The sequence below is a fragment of the Bombina bombina genome, chromosome 3 (genome assembly GCF_027579735.1).
Source record: "Bombina bombina isolate aBomBom1 chromosome 3, aBomBom1.pri, whole genome shotgun sequence".
Taxonomy (NCBI): Eukaryota; Metazoa; Chordata; class Amphibia; order Anura; family Bombinatoridae; genus Bombina; species Bombina bombina.
The window spans coordinates 891844750-891866150 of NC_069501.1; the positions used below are offsets into that span (position 1 = coordinate 891844750).

The window sequence follows — 21401 nt, forward strand, 5'->3', positions numbered from 1 at the left end:
TAATAATTGAGTGTGTCAGTGCTCAGTGTGTGATCTACTTAAATTGATCTATGTATTTATTTGCTTACTTAATTAAAGTGTACTTTTTATAATGTCTAATTTACTCATCCTATGTGGGTCCTAGTATATGTATCAACTAAAGTACTAGACCCTGCTGCTGACCCTAAAGGTTCCTACATCTCCTATTTCGTTATCCTATGTTTGTTCTTTTAGGATTCCTTCTTACTGCAACCACTGCATATTCTTAATTTCAAATAGTGTATTCCTATCACCTTTCATATTGAAAATAAGATCTAATTATATAATTCTCATTATTAATATCAGTGTTGGTACTGTCCTAAACCAAAGGGATTTTATCTTTGGGGCAGTTAGTCCTACTGAGTAAAGAACAATTTAATAGATAAAAAGTGGGGATTATTTGGACAAATAGCCTTGCCTTGCCTAAGTCTTCAATGTGACAGTATATATAATTAAACTGTTTTAGATCCAATGATTAATGAGATCGTAAGCTGAATTAAGTCCTGTGGGGTATCTTGTCTTTAATTTAAAGATCCAGAAGACTTCTTTTTTTGCAAGTACGGATTTTCTGTCACCACCCCTTCGCCCAGCTTCCACTGTTTCTATTATTGTCCATTTAAAGTGTGTACCATCCTTATTATGGAACAATTTGAAGTGCTGGACGAGTGGGGTGGTCAGAGAGCCCGCTTTGATGTCCAACAAATGTTCCCTAATCCGCTCCCTTGTCTCTCTTGTAGTCATGCCCACATATTGTAGGTTACACATGACACAACCTGCTAGGTAAATCACAAAACTGTTTCTGCAATTCATGCACTGTTTGTGATTGAAAAGTGCATTGGTGGCACTGCATCTGAATCCCTCTCCTATTAGGAGATGTTCACATGCTTTGCAAGATTGATTGCTGCACCTATAAACTCCTTTGAACCGGAGCCAGGAGCTGTTTTGCTCCCTCCGTGTGTTTTTTAATTGTGTCGGAGCTAATAGATTACCCATTGTGACTCCCTTTCTGAATGAGCATTTACAACCTTTTTCCACCACATCCGCTAGTGCGTTGTCCGCAGCTAGCAATTTGTAATGTTTTCTTATTATTTGACAAATCTTGTTGTATTGGGTGCTGTAGTCTGTTACAAAATAAGTCTTTCCTCCCTTGTCTCTTTTTGGTTCTGCTTTCTCTAGCAGCTTTCTTCTATTGCAGGAAGTGACTTCCTCCCTTGCTTTTCGAATGACTGATGATTGGTAACCTCTTTCTTTTAAGCGTTCCGCCAATTGATCAGCGTGAAACTCAAATTGCTCAGAATTGCTACAATTGCGCTTCAATCGGGTAAATTGACCCTTAGCTACTGATCTGAAAACCGGTTTTGGATGACTGCTCCTGGCGTGGAGTAGTGTGTTTCCCGTTATTGGTTTTCTGTAAACTTCGGTTTCAACCCCAACCTTGGGAATGCCTCTTAATGTAAGATCCAGGAAATTAATCTGATTCCTGTTTAGTTCAAAAGTGAACTCCAACCCAAGGTCATTGTTGTTTAACCATTGCACAAAGGTCTCAGCCTCCGCCTCTGTGCCCCTCCACACCAGGAGCAGATCATCTATGTAACGCCGGTAGAATTGAATATTTCTCCTGAAGGGGTTCCCATCTCCATAGATGCGGGACAGCTCCCACCACCCCATGTAGAGGTTGGTGAAAGAGGGTGCGAACTTGGCACCCATGGCTGTCCCGCATCTCTGGAGATAGATTGTTTGTTTTTTTCCCTACCTGGAGGAACGGACTATCGATCCTTAACACAGCTTATCTCAGAAGCCCCACGCAGGACACTGCGTGCAGGAGCTACTCTGAGCCCCACCACCTTTAGCGGCAGTCCCCCCTCTCCCACCGAAGCTGCGTGAGAGGGGGTAGATAGCCCGAAGATACCCGTCTGCTTAGAGGATATCGAGCAACTCTCTTCAGCCCTCCCCCCCCACCGGTGCTGCGCGGGGGGAGAGGAAACTTGAAACAAATACAGCACGGTCTGTTTGCAGCCCAGGAGTGTGCCCGTTCGCCTTGCGGTTGGGTCCGGCAGGACCGGCGGGACTGGCGGGTCCATAGGTATCTGTCTCCTCACTGGCTTACTGCCCAGGATCCCTCCTCTACCATCACTACACCTTTTCAGAATCTGGAGCTTTGGAGGAAAGGGAGCAGAATCGCCACTGTCTCTTGCCCCCCTGGATGAAGAGGCCGGCCACCTGTGATCAGCGTTCACAAGCATACAAGAGTCAACGGCTAACATTGAAGGTGGTATCCTCGAAGAGGGGTGAGTGCAGAACAGTTATAAGCCTGCTCTCTTATCTTATTCTACACACATGCACCTTGTGAGCGAGTCTGGCTGCAAAGGCACCTAAGGATTGTTGACTTCTCTTTGTTTCCCTGTTAGCAGTTAACACTAAGCTAAAAAGGCAAAAACTGGATGGAACTATAAACAGGCACAAACTGTGGCCCTAGTTACCTGTTTAAATTTCTTCAACTTGTAGGTGAACTCAAGGGGGTGTTTTTGTAAAATTCCCCTTCAAAATAACTTTGTTTGAGCCAAGGCCTGTATCTACTGGGTTTCAGTGTCCGAAGGTTTGGATTCTTTTGGAAAAATCCTATCTGCCCCAAAGTTAAAGCTATTGCCCTAAAAAGGGTGATCTGGGTCTTTGTAGCACTATCTGCAAATATATGAGGAACATTATTGTGTAAAAATAACTGGACAAGTTTTTTGGACACGGCCCAGGGGGGACTATTCCTCTTAAATCTTTACTCCTTAAGACACAATGATAACATGATACAGCTTTGCTAAGATAAGCATGTTCTTAAGCTATTGTTTTTTTTTTTTCTTTGCTTGAAGTAATTAGTATTGGAGTACAGGCGTTGTGTTTTGATATATTAATTCAGGTAATAGCTCTGAAGCACGAACAGTTAAAACTATACTGAAAGTATATAAGTATATAACTCTCCTATTTTCTTTTCTTTGCTCTCATACATGTATTGTGAGGTTGATCAATATATCTCAAATTGAGGGTGATTATTAATTCACTTTTTCCTTTAAATAACAAATACTCTTATATGTCTTAAAAGGTCAGTGCCATCCTTAGGGTTAAAACTAATATAGGCAAAGCTAATATTACCCTGTGCACACTGTACTCTATCTGAGATATCTAAGCCTAGAAGGCTCCCATTGGGGAAAACCTTAATAGTCCAAAAGGTGCATTAAATCACTAGAGGGCTCTGTTCTAGTTTAAACGTAGCAATCTTATAGTTTATTTTCTGGGAGAGAATAACCCTGGTCGGCCTAGATCACTTCTTTTCTTCACAGCCACTACTAGAACACTTCTTTATATTTTTCTTGGATCCTTCACTTTTTTCTTCACCCCCTTATTTTTTTTTTTTTTTCTCTTCACTTAGGCACTTATCCACTTGAGCTCACTGCGTTATTATCACCTTAAGTCACAGCACATTTTTTCTCCCCCACAGGAGGGAGGGAGACGGAGGAGAGGGGGGATTGACCAATTGGCTCTCTCGCTCTCTCCCCCACTCTGCCTCCCCCTCCTCCCCTTTTTTTTTTTTCTCTTCCCCCTTCCACTCACTCCTCACTTAAGTCCTTAGCCGCACTTATTTATGGATAGATTTTTAATTCCACCAACCACTCACAAAAGCAGTCCGCCGGCCATGGCTTCCAGAGCCAAGGATAGGAAGAACAAAGCCCCGTTAGAAACCTCGGTTGAACTGCACCCTGAACCTAGTTCTACCAGAAGGTTCAGTGTGGGCACAGACTCGCAAGGGCTAGTGAATAGTATCTCGGAAGCTCTAAATCCAAAATTTGAATTACTTCAGGTAGAAATAAAACAAGATCTTAACTTGCTCGCTAATGAGGTTAAGCAATTTACGATGAGAATCGAAGAAGCGGAGCAAAGAGTCTCCGACCTCGAAGATCTCACATCAGTTCAAAGCACTAAAATACAGGCAAATACTAGTTCTATTAGGGAATTACAGAACAAGATCGAAGATCTAGAAAATCGATCAAGAAGGAATAATGTCAGGATAATAGGGGTCCCTGAAACTTCAGATTATTTAGATCTTCAGAAATTTGCAGCTGAATCTCTCCCTAAGCTACTAAACTTCCCACAAGAGTTGCTACCCCTGGTAATAGAGAGAGCCCATAGACTGGGGAGAATAAGGGACGTAGAAGGAAACAAAGCTAGGCCCAGACCTATAATTGTACGATATTTGAGCTATCAAGATAAGCTCAGAATCATGCAATTATCACGTAAGAATTTGCCTGTGCTTTTGGATGGGACTAAAATATCAATCTTTCAAGACTTCGCATATGCTACCTCTCTGAAAAGAAGAGAACTCACCCCAATATGCGACAGACTAATTAAAGAAGGCATTTTTGCCACTGTACTATACCCGGCCAAACTTAAAATAGAATTTCAGGGCCACATATATTTTTATGAGACCGCTGCGGAGGCAGAAAAGTTTTTTATGGAAAAAGTTGCTAAATAGGATAACAGGTTTATTAGTAGTCTAAATATACTTACTCATATTTCTGATAAACAAAAATGATTGGTTCTGTTTTCTTTTCTTTTTCTGCACTAAGTCTTAAGGAGAATTATTTTTCTGGGGACGGGGATGGGAGGGCAATACATTTATTTTTTCTTTTAAGAGGGATAGAGAGAGATAAGAGAGAGGAGGGAAAATTTCCTCCCTTCTCTTTTTCCCCCCTTTTTTTTTTTTTTTTTTCTCCCTCTCCTTCAAATCTATCATGTTATTATTTGTTTATATGTTAATTATTTACATCCTATCCTCAACTTTGCGATGTCTAAAATAGGTAAATTCATTTTAACGTCCTGGAATGTTGGGGGTATCTCCTCTCCAATAAAGCGCAAGGCTATAGTTTTCGCAGCTGAGGAAACATAACACCGATATATCTTTCATACAAGAGACTCATCTTAATGCAGATGAATCGACTAAACTAAAAACCTCTTGGGTGAAAGAGGTATTCTATGTACCTAGCATTGGTAGGAAGCGGGGAGTGGCTATTTTACTGGGGAAGAGACTATCCTACGAAATATTAGCGAAATATCTTGACTCAAATAGTAGAATTTTAATTTTGAAGATCAAACTGGCAAATTCTGTCTATATACTCTGTAATATTTATGCCCCCAATAACTTTGACTCTAAATTTTGGGACTCGGTCCAAACTAATATTCTACAAATGGGGGAAGGGATTGTCATATTAGCAGGGGACTTCAATATGGTACCTCGAATACCCATTGACAGGCATAGGGGAAAAAAAAATACCTGCTCGCAATCTAAGAGAGATAAGCTAGAGGCCAGAATGTTTAGAACTTTAGAGAGCAACTTGGCTCTTAAAGATTTATGGAGATTACAACATCCAGATCAAAGAGACTATACGTGCAAGGCCAGAAACGCCAACTCTCTTTCAAGAATAGACTTATTTCTAGTTAGTGATAAAGTTATAAAGATAGGCTCTACTACTAAGATTGCACAAATAACCATTTCAGACCATGCCCCAATCTTACTAGAGATCCCTATCTGTGGTAAAATGCACCCCTCACGGCGGTTTTTCTTCCCAAAATTTTTATCATGCAATTTAAAGTTTAAAAACTGGCTAATGAATAAAATGAACGAATTTTTTTCTTTAAATTTGGGCTCAGTCAATAATCCAATTTCTTTATGGGAAGCGGGTAAAGCCGTAATGAGGGGGGAGATTATTGCATATATGGTCAAACTAAAAAAGAAAACCAGTCTTAGACAGAATCAAGCATTTAAAGCCTTGACCAATTCTTATAACAAATATTTATCCCATCCCACCCCTCTAAATTGAAGACAATACTCTAATGCCAAGAGAGAGAGAGATACCTTACTGATCCACAACACGGTCCAAGCTGACTTATGATCTAAAGCAAAGTTCTATCGCCATGGGGACAAAGCCGGTAAATTCTTGGCCAGTCTATATAAGAATGTACAAGGGAATTCCTCAATTGACTCATTGCTAGAATCTGACTCTCTGATTAATGATTCGAAAGAAATACTAGAAACTTTCTCAGATTACTATAAAGGAATTTATTCCTTTAAGGAATCTGATATGGTAGCCTCAAGAGGTTTCTGGGAAGGCCTGGACCACCCAGTTCTTACGGAAGAGGCAGTAAATAAAATTAATACCCCTATATCGGACCAAGAGATCCTTCAAACCATTAAGGAACTTCGACCAGACAAAGCTCCTGGGCCGGACTCATTGCCTAATGAGTTTTACAAGTTGCTGGCATCGATTGTCACCCCACACTTAAAGACACTCTTTAATTACTTCTAAATAGAAAGGAACCCTATCCCTATATCCTTCTCCGCCTCCACGACCTCACTGATCTTAAAGCAAGGTAAAAATCCTCTAAAAAAGGAGGCTTATCGGCCCATAGCATTACTAAACTCTGATTACAAACTATTGACCTCGATCCTAGCCAAAAGATTACAGAGTGAGATTGGGCCTCTCATTAATGAGGACCAGGCGGGGTTTCTAAACAAACACAACTTAACAGCTAAAATCAGAGAACTCTTTCTGATCCTTGACTATTTCAATAACTCTGTGGAAACACCATCTCAAGATCAAGTGGACCTGGCGGTAATAGCCTTAGATGCAGAGAAGGCGTTTGACTCAGTACATCATCGGCATATTCTGTCTTCCTTGCTATCCTTTGGTTTTAAGGATAACTTTGTACATTTTATTAAAAATCTCTGTGAAAACTCATCAACCAAGCTTTCCATTAACCAGCTAGAATCTGGTTCAATTAAACTTCAAAGGGGCACCAGACAAGGCTGCCCCTTATCTCCTTTGCTCTTTGACCTAGCCATTGAGCCTCTTGCCCTTAAAATAAGAAAAGATCTCCAAGGTATTCAGATAGGGTCAGTGGAACAAAAAATTGCTCTGTATGCCGATGATGTATTGGTCTACGTCTCAAATACCAGATCCAATATCCCCAAATTACTCTCGATTACAAACTCTTTTGGAGCCTTTACGGGTTATAAAATTAATCTGACCAAATCAGAATTAATGTGGATTAGGAAAAGTGAGACATCTATGACTGACTTACCTTTTAATGAGGTTAGATCTCACTTCAGATATTTAGGCATTAACGTTTCCCCCAATCCACGAGAGTGGTATGATCTTAATATCTCTCCAGTCCTACTTAAGGTAAAGGAGTATATGAAGAACTGGCAAAATTTCCCCCTCTCATTGACGGGTCGAATTGCTCTTTTCAAGATGGTCCTTCTTCCCAAGATCCTCTTCCCTTTGCAAAATGTACCTGTTATCTTGAAAACTAAAGACTGGAAGAGTCTATGTAAGGCTCTTCGGTACTTCCTATGGAGGTGCAAAAGGCCCCGAATTTCGATCTCTAGATTGCATCTGCCCAGGAGATATGGTGGCATGGCTTTACCAGATCTCACTAGCTACAGCTTGGTCTTTTTAGCTCGAACTGTGATAGATTGGCTATTAAATAAGAATTACTTCACGAATAACATTCTTGAAATAAACATATTATATCCGTATAAGCCTACAGCGTTAATTCACTGCCCACTGCACCTGATTCCTAAGGAAGTGAAATGCCTTAGCTCTATATACACAATATTACAAGCTTGGAGAAAATTAGGACACAAATTAGGCATAGACCTATCCATTCCGAGATTTCAAGGATTATGTGGCAATCCGGAATTTCAAAGAGGTACCCAATCGCAGGTCTTCCAGGGATGGAATAGCCTCGGATTGACTTACCTCACACAATTTATAAATCAGGAGGCCTGCCTAATTAAAACTTTTGAGACCTTAAAACAGGAATTTGAACTAAGCAATAAAGACTTCTTCGCGTACCTACAGGCTAGGCATTATCTTTTCTCGCTTATCAGCAAATATGGCTGGTCCTGGTCTTGGGGGAAACTAGATAGCTGGCCTATTCTGGTTAAAAATAACCTATTCTCCATCTCAACTTGGTATAACTTGCTGGTCAGCCAGAAAGGTGAATCTAATCTGGAGTATATAACGCAAAAATGGAATTTACTATCGCAAGATCTAGACATAGACCCCAACCAGGTTGAAAAGTCTATAGCTACAATAACACAAACTACCTTGTCTGCTAGCTGGAGGGAATCACACATCAAGCTATTGTATAGAACTTATTATACCCCGCTCAAAGGATTTAAATGGCATAACTCCAACTTTAATATGTGTCCAAAATGTTCCCTCCCAGCGGCGGACTTAGTTCATATGATATGGACCTGTCCCCGATTAATGCAGTTTTGGCGGAAATTAGAATTTTGGCTTACTAGGGTGTTGAAAATTCCTCCTTTCTCTCTCTCCTTGGCAGAAGTAATTTTCTTTGCTGAACCCCCGTCCACTCATAACTCTAAAAAAATAATAAACATGACAATTCTGGCTGCAATGAATTTAATTCTTAATAAATGGCGAGACACTTCAATCCCGAGTATATCAGAAGTTAAAAACTACATGAAAAAGCAATGTCTCATCGAGCAGCTGGACATAACTCTGGCTTCCGAAAGAGACATAACTCTCTTTTTTCAGAAATGGTCTAGATTCATCAAAATCTTCCCCCAGAAAGAAATAGATAATTTAATATACCCCCTTAGAAATACAGAGACAGTCTTATTAGGACGTTGGTAAGAAAGGCTTTCCCCCTTTTCTTTTTCCGTTTTTTTTTTTTTTCCCCTCTCTCTCTCTCTCTCTCTCTCTCTTTCTCTCGCTCTCCCTCTGTGCCGCCCCCCCATCCCCCTCTTCCCGCAGATGTCGAACAGATAACGGTTAAACTGAAACCTGGTTTAAAAAGTTTATGCCTTTAATTATCTATGTGTTAACAGGAGACCTCCTCTCTTCTTTATTTTTTTTGTATATGTATTTCTGCTGAGAATTGCTGATTATTGTTTATGTTGTAAATTCAAAACTGAATAAAAAAAAATTGGAAAAAAAAAAGTATATAAAAAAAGAAAATCTTAAAAAAAAAAATTCTCTCATATTTAATTTATTTTCTTCCCTTTTACCTGTCTCTTTGACCTAGTTTTCCTAAATCCTTCAGATGGACTTACATCACTGTTTGTCTTCCTCCCCTCCATCTTTTTTTTTTTTTATTAAATATTAATTATTTTTCATTCTAATAATTTCCCTGCGCACAAAGCCATTCCACCTGAATTCCAGTAATTGCCATCCTGCAGATCAGCCATATCCCACCTGTAATATATTAATTGCCAGTAACATCAGTCGTGGTTAGCTCACATTCATATTGAGAGCTTTTTGATATAAACTTTATTAATGACTCCAATGTCTGTCCATGATCATAAGTACTTTGAATAATTCCTAACTGGGGAGGTAACTTGGAAATCGTGTGTTCCTCTTAAACATAATTCTTTTTTTCCCCACTTTCTGCCTCTCTGTTTCCAGCTCAAAAGTTGGCACTAACCCTTCATCTGCCATTTGGAAGCATTCTCTCAGTTCTGTCATTCAGTTAGTTAATTCCAAAAAAGAATTCTTAAAAATGTGTTAATATATACATAATGTAAACTTAGCTATGGTTATACTAGTTATGTACAGTATGTATATATATATATATATATATATATATATATATATATATATATATATATATATATATATATATATATACAATATATATATATATATATATATATATATATATACTGTATATATACATACAGACACATTATAGAGGTTTGTACCTTTTAAAAAAAAAAATCATGTAAGTTGTCCACGGGATTCAAAATTGTGAGTTTAGTGGTCCCTGAGGTCCGAAAGGTTGGCAACCCCTGATCTAGCCCACTGTTTGGTAACTTCAATAATGCCTAGGATAAGCATAATGCTATCCTCTGAACTAATTAAAGGACCAGTAAATACAGTAGATTTGCATAATCAACAAATGCATGATAAAAAGACAATGCAATAGTACTTAGTCTGAACTTCAAATGAGTAGTAGATTTATTTCTGACAAATTTCAAAGTTATATGACAGCCATCAGCCAATCACAAATGCATATACCTGTATTCTGTGAATTCCTGCACATGTTCAGTAGGAACTGGTGACTCAAAAAGTGTAAATATAAAAAAAATTGTTAATGAAAGTAAATTTGAAAGTTGTTTAAAATTGCATGCTCTATCAGAATCATGAAAGTTTAATTTTTGACTTGAGTGTCCATTTAAGCTTACACTTTATAGGAAATATGGGCAGACTTGATGGGCCTATCATTCTTATCTGCCCTTTAAAGGGCCAGATTACAAGTGGAGCGGTCTCCCTCTTGCATGCTAACTCCGTGCACAAAAAGCTGTATTCCCCCATAGAATCAATTTAGTAAAAAAAGTTAAAAAAACTGGACTTCCGGTGGGCGGGCTGAAGAGTGAGCAGCCTGGAGAAGGAGCTCCGGAGCTGAAAATCTTTTAAAAGTGGCATTGCCATCAAAAATATACTTATACAAGTGAGATTTCTGCTCCCTACAAGCCCAAGTGCATACTGGCCTTGGTACATCTGGTGCCTGGCGTTTTCGATGCTGGTATATTTCATCTACCCCCACCGCAAGCACGTTAGCACAGAGAAGTGCATTTGTAAATAGTAACCCCAGTGCTTCTGATAACAGCGGAGGCAGCTGAACAAACCCCTGGAGGCGATTTAGACACTAAGGACTGGACTCTTAACACTCAGGGCAAGAACTGGACTGAACAACTAAGGCTTAATTGTCCCTTGGTCACCGGTCAGTGGTACCGGTGGAGATCGCCCCTTCAACTACCTGAGCTGAGTGGATTGATCTGCAGCCGCCTGCTACACTTACCGGAGGAGCTCCGAGGAGAGTGGTGAGACTGGGAGGCTGGAGGTGGTGACCGGAGTCATCTTTGCCGGCAACATCAAGCGCATATTAGTGGCGCGAAAAGTCCGGTCGCCATCTTGACGGGCAGGCAGTGGAGTGTTCTCCTTCCCCACAGGCTGCGGACTTGTCGAGGCACATGAGAAGTGTCTGTCAGAACGAAACGGACTGCTTCTCCAACAGGCTCCAGCACAAGAGGATCGCTTCCTGGCATCAGCAACTGAGAAGGCAGGGTAAAGTAGCACACACGCTCCTACACATGAGTCCCTCTCACGCAGTTGTGAAGCATATTCTTATCTGACACTGGGGTTGGGGAATCACAGTCTGCTCTCATCATTAACACAGCGCAGCAAGGAACTGGGCCTGCTGCACCTCAGACAATTTTGTGTTATATGGGATCCTGGACATTAGGTGTGTGGCAAAGTACAGGAACAATGCACAGAGAGATTTTGACTTTTTGACCACTTTTTGGGGATAAGGCTACATCCCAGACCCAAGTTACACTAGCTTGCTACTCTACTAGTCTCAGTTATCCATAACTTGACACAGAACAGGAGAGACGCAGAGAAACACTGAACTGTAAAAACTGGGACTTTGTACAAGGGATCCCAGAAGGGTGGAGAGCTAAACTAAATACTTGTGAATGTTGTGAATATTGTACTTCTTTTTGGCACTTTTGTCAATCACCTTCCTTTTATGTTTGTTGTCTTTCTCTTGTTCATTGCCTTATTTACTTGCTACTAAACAAAGTGTGTTATTTTGCACCAGTACATGGATAGGTTTCTGTCTAGTGGCAGAATGTCGGGCAAAAACAAAAATGTAGGCAAGGGTAGGGGAGCTGCTGACCAGCTGCAGGAGGCACCTTCTAGTGTGCTGGAACCCAATACAAGCTCCATTGACACACACGTGGTGGTTCAGCAGCTCTCCTCCATCTTCCTTCCAAAAATAGAGAGTTTGCAAAAAGGGCTGGACCATCTGACAGGGGAAATGAAGCAGTTCTCAGTTAGATTCACAGAAATGGAGGATAGAGTGTCAGGGCTAGAGGACACTTCAGTAACTCATGACACCCAGCTAGACGCCTTGTTGAAACAAAACATAAATTTACACCAGAGGTTGGAGGATCTAGAGAATAGGTCACGCCGCAATAATCTGCGCATTGTAGGTATACCTGAAAACGTTAAGCCTAAAGACCTCATATGCTTTGTGGAAGACACTCTGCCTAGGCTTCTCAAATTGACCCCAGCAATATTTAAGGGTAGTGTGGAACGGGCGCACAGGGTGGGCCCAGAAAGGCAACAAGAGAGGGGAAACACACAACCTAGGCAGGTTATGGTTAAACTGTTACACTTTCAGCTTAAAATAGAGTTACTGCGTGCATACAGAAAGACCTCCCCAGTTTTGTTTGAAGGCACTAGACTCCTGATTTTTCAGGATTATTCCTCTGAGCTTATGAGGAAACGCAAGGAATTCTCCCCAATCTGCTCAGAGCTAAACAGGAAAGGTAGGAAGGTGTACCTCTTGTATCCAGCTAGACTAAAGCTATTGACCTCCTCTGGCCCCAAGTTCTTTGATTCCCCGAGAGAAGCCACAGAGTACCTAAGAGTCAACAGGGAGGGAGAGGGAGCAAACTCACCTAGATCACCCCGCTCAGATCCGGGATGAAAATCAAGAGTGAATACCTAGAGTAATATCACAGCTTACACCCTAAGGGGGGTTAGCCCTAAATCTGATCACTGGTTCTAAATGTTATATTGTTATGTATACTTTTACAGATAAGTTTGATTATTTTGCTATTCTTCTGTGTATAGTGCTGGTTGCACTCAGAATAATGACCCCTCCCTTTAAGTGTTCTTCAAAAGAAAGATTCTTGGACAGGCTCCCTAACAAAATCAGAATTCCGACCCCGAGCTCAAAACCTCCTTATGGGGTACCCCAGAGTTTACTTTTTCTTTGTTTATCAATAGAACAGCAGGAACAGCTCCTGCGTCAACCACACCCATATGGCTGCTACTTACCTTTCTACGCCTGTAGAGCTGGCTGCAACCCATCACCTACTTTTTATATCACAGCTAAACTAATTAAGGACACTTTAAGGGGTGGCACTATAGCTCAATGCCAAAATGGGGCGTACCTGGAACCTAACAGCTTAAATATTTATGATAATATAGGTAGAAAAAGAAACCCCCACTCCAAAGAGCTGTATACTATAATGTACTCAAGTATGAGGCTTCAGATTTCTGGTATACGATGTAGTGAAATGCTAAGGGCAGGGGAGGGAGTTTGGAACACAAATACTGCAAGGGCCCTGAAAAGGGTTAACTTTGAGCCAAACTAACCATGCCTATGTATTGCATCAATATGTTTAATTATGCAGCTAAGATTGTTTATCATGTTTTGTTTTTATTTTATGTTATGTTGGTCACTGGTGATATGGTCACTCATTCAACTATTAGCCTCTGTGAGATTGAACTGTTTGCTCTACACTTCGAAGGGACTGACTCCCAGTTGTTTACCCCAGGGTTGCATTATATTCAGCTAAAGAGTATTTTTCCCCTACTGTTACAACCAAGGGAACAACAGAATCCAACTTTATACCAATCATATTTATTCAACTGTTACATACCCACTTATACCTATAGAATTGTCTGGAACTCATTGCCCAGTTTTCAAATAGACATGTTAGTCCATTATACCTCAAGGAATGGTACACTGAATCATCAGCCGGATGTGGCGTGTCCGGAATACATTAGTTTAAATGCACATGACAGTAGAGATGTGATACAAAATCCCCATTCTAGAGAGTGTTATACCCTACTAGCTCCTGAAGCTGGGCTGTGTGTGACTAGATTGGTTGATGTAGGGTACTTTTTTGTGTTTGTGGAAGAGATGGAAATTTTTTTTTTTTTTTTTTTTTTTTTTTTTTTTTTTTTTTTTTTTTTTTTCTCCCCGCCCTCTATCCCTCAGATCAGGATATGGAGGAAGTCGGAGACCTAGGGCCACTCCCTGATCACTAAATGACGATAAGACTTATGTCCTGGAACGTGGGGGGGATTAACTCCCCCACTAAAAGGAGCATGATCCTGACACATTTGAGACGCTTAGGAACGGATATTGCGTTCCTACAGGAGACCCACCTCTCCGAGGAGGAACACGAGAGATTGAAAAGGGATTGGGTGGGCTCGGTGGAATATGTATCACACACTAGAGCTAGCAGAGGCGTAGCAATCTTACTGGGAAAAAGAAGCCAGACTGAGATACTGACTACCCACAAGGACCCGGAGGGGCGATACTTGATAGTGCAGGTGAAAATTCACCAAAGAATATTGGTACTTTGCAATATCTATGCACCAAATTGCAAGTCAGTCGCATTTTGGACCAAACTTGTCCAGGACTTGACCCCATATGTAGGCATGGATGTGGTATTAGGGGGGGACTTCAATCTGGCCCCAAACCCTTTATGCGACAGAATGCAAGACCCGGATCGCCCTAGGGCAGGGAAGAGGCCTAACGGCAAGGGAACCTTTGAAAAGAAAGTGTTTTCCAGACTCACTGACTCCTTACAACTGGTAGACATTTGGAGGTTGAGAAACTCGGAAAGCAAGGATTTTACTTGCATATCCAGAGCGACCCCAACACTTTCTCGCATTGACCTCTTTATGATCTCCCCCAACATAATTCCGAAGGTCACTAGAACCAAAATACATAGCGTGGTGATCTCAGATCACGCCCCAGTCGAATTGGAATTCTCTGTGGGCCCTACTATCACGAACAAGAACACGCTTAGATTTCCGAGTTATCTCTGCACCTCAGATGCCTTCATCAAATATTTGGTCCATGCATGGAATGATTACTATACGGATAATCAGAACCATTTGGATACACCCGAATTGTTTTGGAATACAGCCAAAGCGGTGCTAACGGGAAACATCATTTCCTATGTTGCCACATTACGTAGGAAACTTCAGGCTAAGCTACAAAGCTTACAAGAGAACTTGACGGGGTCCTACCAGACCTATTGCAGGGATCCTAACCCCTCAACAAAAGACAAATATCTTACTTGTAAAGGGGAATTGGATGCATTTTTGCACCATCAAGCAGTGACACAGCTTCTCAAAACTAACGCCAAGTATTACCGAGGAGGTGACAGATCGGGCAAACTACTGGCCTCCCTGACATCTCAACGGGAAACGCGCAAGCCTATTGCAGCTCTTAAATACGGCAATAAAATTCATAAGTCTCCCCAAGCAATCGTGGATGTCCTGGCTAAATACTTCACCGATGTATACTCTTCTCAGAGGGTTCCTTCCGAGGAGTTTATCTCTTCCTTCTGGGAGGGCCTAAACTTACCGCAGATTAGTCAGGAACACTTAGAGGCTTTAAATGCAGCCATCTCTCCTGAGGAGATACTGAAAACAATCTCCTCTTTATCTAATGGTAAAGCGGCAGGCCCAGACGGGCTGCCCATAGAATTTTATAAGACGCTGAAAACTCAAGTCACCCCTATTCTGACTAAACTGTATAACTCATACTACAAAGAGTTGACTCCCCCCTCAAAATTATTCACCATGGCGCATGTATCCCTGATACCGAAACCTGGGAAAAACCTGGAATTACCTGAATCTTATCGCCCCATTTCCCTGCTCGACTCCGACTACAAGATTCTGATGAAAATCTTGACGGACCGGCTAAAATTTATTCTTACAGAGATCATACACCCCGATCAGACTGGGTTCATGTGCAATAGATCCTCGGTGACCAATGTCAGGCGTGTTTTACATGCGATTGCACATTTCAAGGGTGGGTCGATAACGGAGAGAATACAGGATGAATCAGAGGCCTTCCTGCTGTCACTTGACGCAGAGAAGGCCTTTGACAGAGTGGTTTGGAGCCACCTGTTCGACTCATTACGGCGCTTTGGCTTCTCAGGCTCCTTTTTAAGATTTATCTGCAATGTCTATGAGACACCCTGGATTCATGTCATGGCAAATGGGCTATTCTCTCCTCGCATTGTTTTACAGAGAGGTACTCGTCAGGGATGTCCCCTCTCTCCCCTCCTCTTCAATCTGGCTTTGGAGCCTCTGGCTATCAAATTGCGAACTGTATTTCCTGGCATCGCCATAGGCGAAGCAAACCTGCATTCAGCTATCTATGCTGATGATATGCTTCTGTTTGTAGAGCACCCGGCAAAACATATTCCGAAAATTTTAGCAACAATAGACGCCTTTGGATCTTTCTCGGGGTACCGAATAAATGAAGGCAAGTCAGAGATTTTATGGCTACGAAAGCACCCTGTGCAGACTTCTGCCTACCCATTTAAAGATGCCACCCCCAATATGACCTATCTGGGGATACATTTATCGACAGACATTGATACCTTATATCATAGTAACTTCTCCCGGGTTTGTAAGGACATCCAACAAACGCTAGAAGGATGGAAACGGCTACCTGTTTCCCTATCGGGACGAGTGGGCCTGATCAAGATGGTGATTCTACCACGAATCTTATACCCCATCCTGATGTTACCCTTCCTATTAACAAAGCAGGACCTGGCTATATATACCAAAGCCGTCACGAGTTTTCTTTGGAAAGGGGGTAAACCAAGAATAGCCATCGCAAAATTATACGCATCCCCGTCTCAGGGAGGACTGGGACTACCCAACCTTAGACTATATAATTGGGCGGCCTTGGACCGCCTAGTGTTAGATTGGCAACTGAACACTTGTCATTTTTATGACACTGCACTAGAGGAGTCTGCCACAGGTGACCACAGTCTAACCTACCTAACACATGCTCAACTCAGCAAGATTCCACTGGAAATAAAAGGCAACTTTCTTTATAGAGACACGCTAAAGGCTTGGCAGCTAACGCTGCGCCATATGGACCGGACCTATATGTCATCCAGAATGATCCCGCTGAGGCGGAACGCGGACTTCCCCCCGGGGATAGACACCTCTCCCTTTGCGTTATGGGAGGCGGTGGGCCTGCGCTCAGTAGGAGACTCCTTGGAACTGAATACAAAGAGCATTAAATCATTTACCGACCTACAGAATCAATTTCAAATACCCAAAACTCATTTCTATGCCTATTTACAGATGAGGCACTATGTCAATCAACTAATATCCACGGACCCTCACTTTTGGGAATCCCATGCTCTCAACCCCTCCGTGGTCTCCTTTCGGTTAGGCAGATTTACAATCTCAGGTATATACAAATCATTAATTGGGAAGACCGAAACTAAAAATTTAGAGACCCTAGTAAACATATGGAGTAAGGATGTAGATGTAGAAGATTTAACAACCATGATTCAGGGCAGCTTAGAAACAGTACGAAGGGCGACACTGTCTATGACGTTTAGAGAATCTCAGGTCAGAATGTTGCATAGAGACTATCTGACGCCTCGCAGATTGACCAAGTGGCACACTGACATAGCAAATGAATGCAGCAAATGCAGATTGGGAGACCCCGACTTCCTTCACTATTTCTTTAATTGCCCCCGAGTGAGACAGTTCTGGGGCAGGGTGGTCTTCTGGATAAACAACACCCTAGCAGTCAGAACTGATATTGGAATCAAACAAATTTGCTTTCTCGACTGGGAAGAATTAAGGCCCAGGCTGAGGCCGCTACTCACTACAATAATTCTGGTGGCTAGGAAAGTCATTCTGAAAGTATGGACCCTGACAGAGGCTCCATCATTTATAGTGTTCAAACGATGTATACACCATCAGCTAATGGTAGAACAGCTAGACACCAAATTAGACACGAACAGACGACTCAAACATTTTCTGAATAAATGGCGGGAATACATTAGCACGTTGAATATTGATCAGCAAAAGCAGATTCTGAAGCCATTTGCTCAAACTGAGTATATGCTGACTGCTTCACTGAGAGGGGAGTGGGGATTCTTATACCAGTGAGGGGGCGGGGGGCGGTGGAGACCCTTTTTTTTTTTTTTTTTTTTTTTTTTTTTTTTTTTTTTTTTTTTTTTTTTTCCTTCTTTCATCCACACCACGTACATTACACTCAGACCTTGCAATAAAACACAATGGCCACTGAGAAGCTGAAGACGAAGAGGTGACTAATTTTTGCACTGTTTTGTTTTGTCTCATTATGTTTATTAAAAATTAAAATGAGGAGAAAAGAAGGGAAAGAAAAAGCTAAAGGCAATGTCATAGCGAGTTATCAGTGACGACTGTAAATTATATTGGATCATTACTTTTATATTGTCTGAAATGTATCTTGTATGTTATGTTATCTATTCTCCTCAATAAAAAATATATTTAAAAAAAAAAAGTTAAAAAAACTAACACCCTACTCGCACGCAAACCCGATCGCATATTCTCAAGTGTGCTAAACCGACAGTAAAATATAAATATTTCACTTTCCAATTTTCTTTACATAGAAGAATATGTTCTATTTATTCATATTTTTTCTTCATATATCTGATGGTATTTTGGTAAACTATATATCTATACCTATATATATATATATACAGTGGGGAAAAAAAGTATTTAGTCAGCCACCAATTGTGCAAGTTCTCCCACTTAAGAAGATGAGAGAGGCCTGTAATTTTCATCATAGGTATACCTAAACTATGAGAGACAAAATGTGGAAACAAATCCAGACAATCACGTTTTCTGATTTGGAAAGAATTTATTTGCAAATTATGGTGGAAAATAAGTATTTGGTCACCTACAAACAAGCAAGATTTCTGGCTCTCACATACCTGTATCTTCTTCTTTAAGAGGCTCCTCTGTCCTCCACTCATTACCTGTATTAATGGCACCTGTTTGAACTTGTTATCAGTATAAAAGACACCTGTCCACAACCTCAAACAGTCACACTCCAAACTCCACTATGGTGAAGACCAAAAAGCTGTCGAAGAACACCAGAAACAAAATTGTAGACCTGCACCAGGCTGGGAAGACTGAATCTGCAATAGGCAAGCAGCTTGGTGTGAAGAAATCAACTGTGGGAGCAATAATTAGAAAATGGAAGATATACAAGACCACTGATAATCTCCCTTGATCTGCGGCTCCACGCAAGATCTCACCCCGTGGGGTCAAAATGATCACAAGAATGGTGAGAAAACATCCCAGAACCACACGGGGGGGCCTAGTGAATGACCTGCAGAGAGCTGGACCAATGTAACAAAGGCTACCATCAGTAACACACTACGCTGCCAGGGACTCAGATCCTGCAGTGCCAGACGTGTCCCCCTGCTTAAGCCAGTACATGTCCGGGCCCGTTTGAAGTATGCTAGAGAGCATTTGGATGATCCAGAAGCGGATTGGGAGAATGTCATATGGTCAGATGAAACCAAAATAGAACTGTTTGGTAGAAAGACAACTTGTCGTGTTTGGAGGAGAGAGAACACCATAACTACTGTGAAGCATGGGGTGGCAACATCATGCTTTGGGGCTGTTTCTCTGCAAAGGGAACAGGACGACTGATCCCTGTACATGAAAGAATGAATGGGGCCATGTATCGTGAGATTTTGAGTGCAAACCTCCTTCAATCAGCAAGGGCATTGAAGATGAAATGTGACTGGGTCTTTCAGCATGACAATGATCCCAAACACACCGCCCGGGCAATGAAGGAGTGGCTTCGTAAGAAGCATTTCAAGGTCCTGGAGTGGCCTAGCCAGTCTCCAGATCTCAACCCCATAGAAAACCTTTGGAGGGAGTTGAAAGTCTGTGTTGCCCAGCAACAGCCCCAAAACATCACTGCTCTAGAGGAGATCTGCATGCAGGAATGGGCCAACATACCAGCAACAGTGTGTGACAACCTTGTGAAGACTTACAGAAAACGTTTGACCTCTGTCATTGCTAACAAAGGATATATAACAAAGCATTGAGATGAACTTTTGATATTGACCAAATACTTATTTTCCACCATAATTTGCAAATAAATTCTTTCCAAATCAGACAGTGTGATTGTCTGGATTTGTTTCCACATTTTGTCTCTCGTAGTTGAGGTATACCTATGATGAAAATGACAGGCCTCTCTCATCTTCTTAAGTGGGAGAACTTGCACAATTGGTTGCTGACTAAATACTTTTTTTCCCCACTGTGTATATATATATATATATATATATATATGTATAGATATATTCACATATATTTAAGAATATCTATTTACAAATATTTAGAACATATTTTGCTATGTGCAGAACGTTGGAATGTGAAATATTTACAGTGAATACATAGTATGACACATATGAATATTGCATAAATATGTTTTTCATGTTTTCATCTTCTTGACTGCAACAGGCTCCAATGCACACACACACACACACACACATATATATTAAGTTATCAAGGTCTGTCGGACCTGATCCGACAGTGCGGATCAGGTCCGACAGACCTTGCTGAATACGGCAAGCAATACGCTCGCCGTATTCAGCATTGCACCAGCAGCTCACAAGAGCTGCTGGTTCAACGCCGCCCCCTGCAGACTCGCGGCCAATAGGCCGCCAGCAGGGGGTTGTCAATCAACCCGATCGTACTCGATCGGGTTGATTTCCGGCGATGTCTGTCCGCCTGCTCAGTCTTTGTGACCGCTGCTTTATAACTGCTGTTTCTGGCGAGTCTGAAGACTACCCAGAAACAGGGGCCATCAAGCTCCATCCGGAGCTTGATAACTAGAGGCCTATATATGTATTTATATGTATTTATGTGTTTATATGTATATTTGTCTGTAAATACATATATATACATAAATACAAATGTATACATATATAGACATATATATACATGCATACATACACATATTTGGACATGTATATGTATGTATCTATGTTAAAGCCTTTTGTCTGCCTTTTTTATTTAAATACCTGAGGCCTCATATCTTTGAGCCCTTATAACATTTTTGGGCAATATTTTTTAAGATTTTTTTTATTATATAGTGTTATGAGTGTAACTGTACTTTGTAATGTATTTTTGATGTGTTTTGTGACATTTTTTTGTTAACCACAGCTCTGAGGACGCTTTAATTGCGCTCAAGCAGTCAGGTTTACTTTCAATTTGACATGCACAAACACCTGTGATAAACCTCTTTTCGATTGCGAGTAACTGTTAGCACACCACTCGTAATCTAGCCCAAAATGTTTGTTATTATATTTCATTCATATACTATATTTAGCATTGTTACAAATATTTTTAAAGGGTATGTGTTTAATTACTAGATATGTGCATTCAGATACTTCATTAGTATCCGAATGTGTAAGAAGGCTTCCTCTCATGGCGTTCAGCTCTTTTCGTAGTCGGATTTCTTTATTTGAAAGTGAAACACACTAAGATCTGTGCAAATCCAGCTATTAGTGTGTTGTACTTTCAGAAGGAGAAATCCAGATCGGCAAGCAGCCGCCTTCTTCCACATCCAGATACTAACATAGTATCTATAGTATCTGAATGAGCATATCTTAATTACTACATTGTTTGACAATAAACCCATAATTATAAATGTTTATCACTTTT

At 41.1% G+C, this 21401-nt stretch overlaps 1 protein-coding gene across 1 annotated transcript in view; it reads left to right on the forward strand.

Annotated features, from left to right (window-relative positions):
* EDNRB (endothelin receptor type B) overlaps window positions 1-21401 on the forward strand; it is a 74426-nt gene that overhangs the window by 29424 nt on the left and 23601 nt on the right. The window lies entirely within an intron of this gene.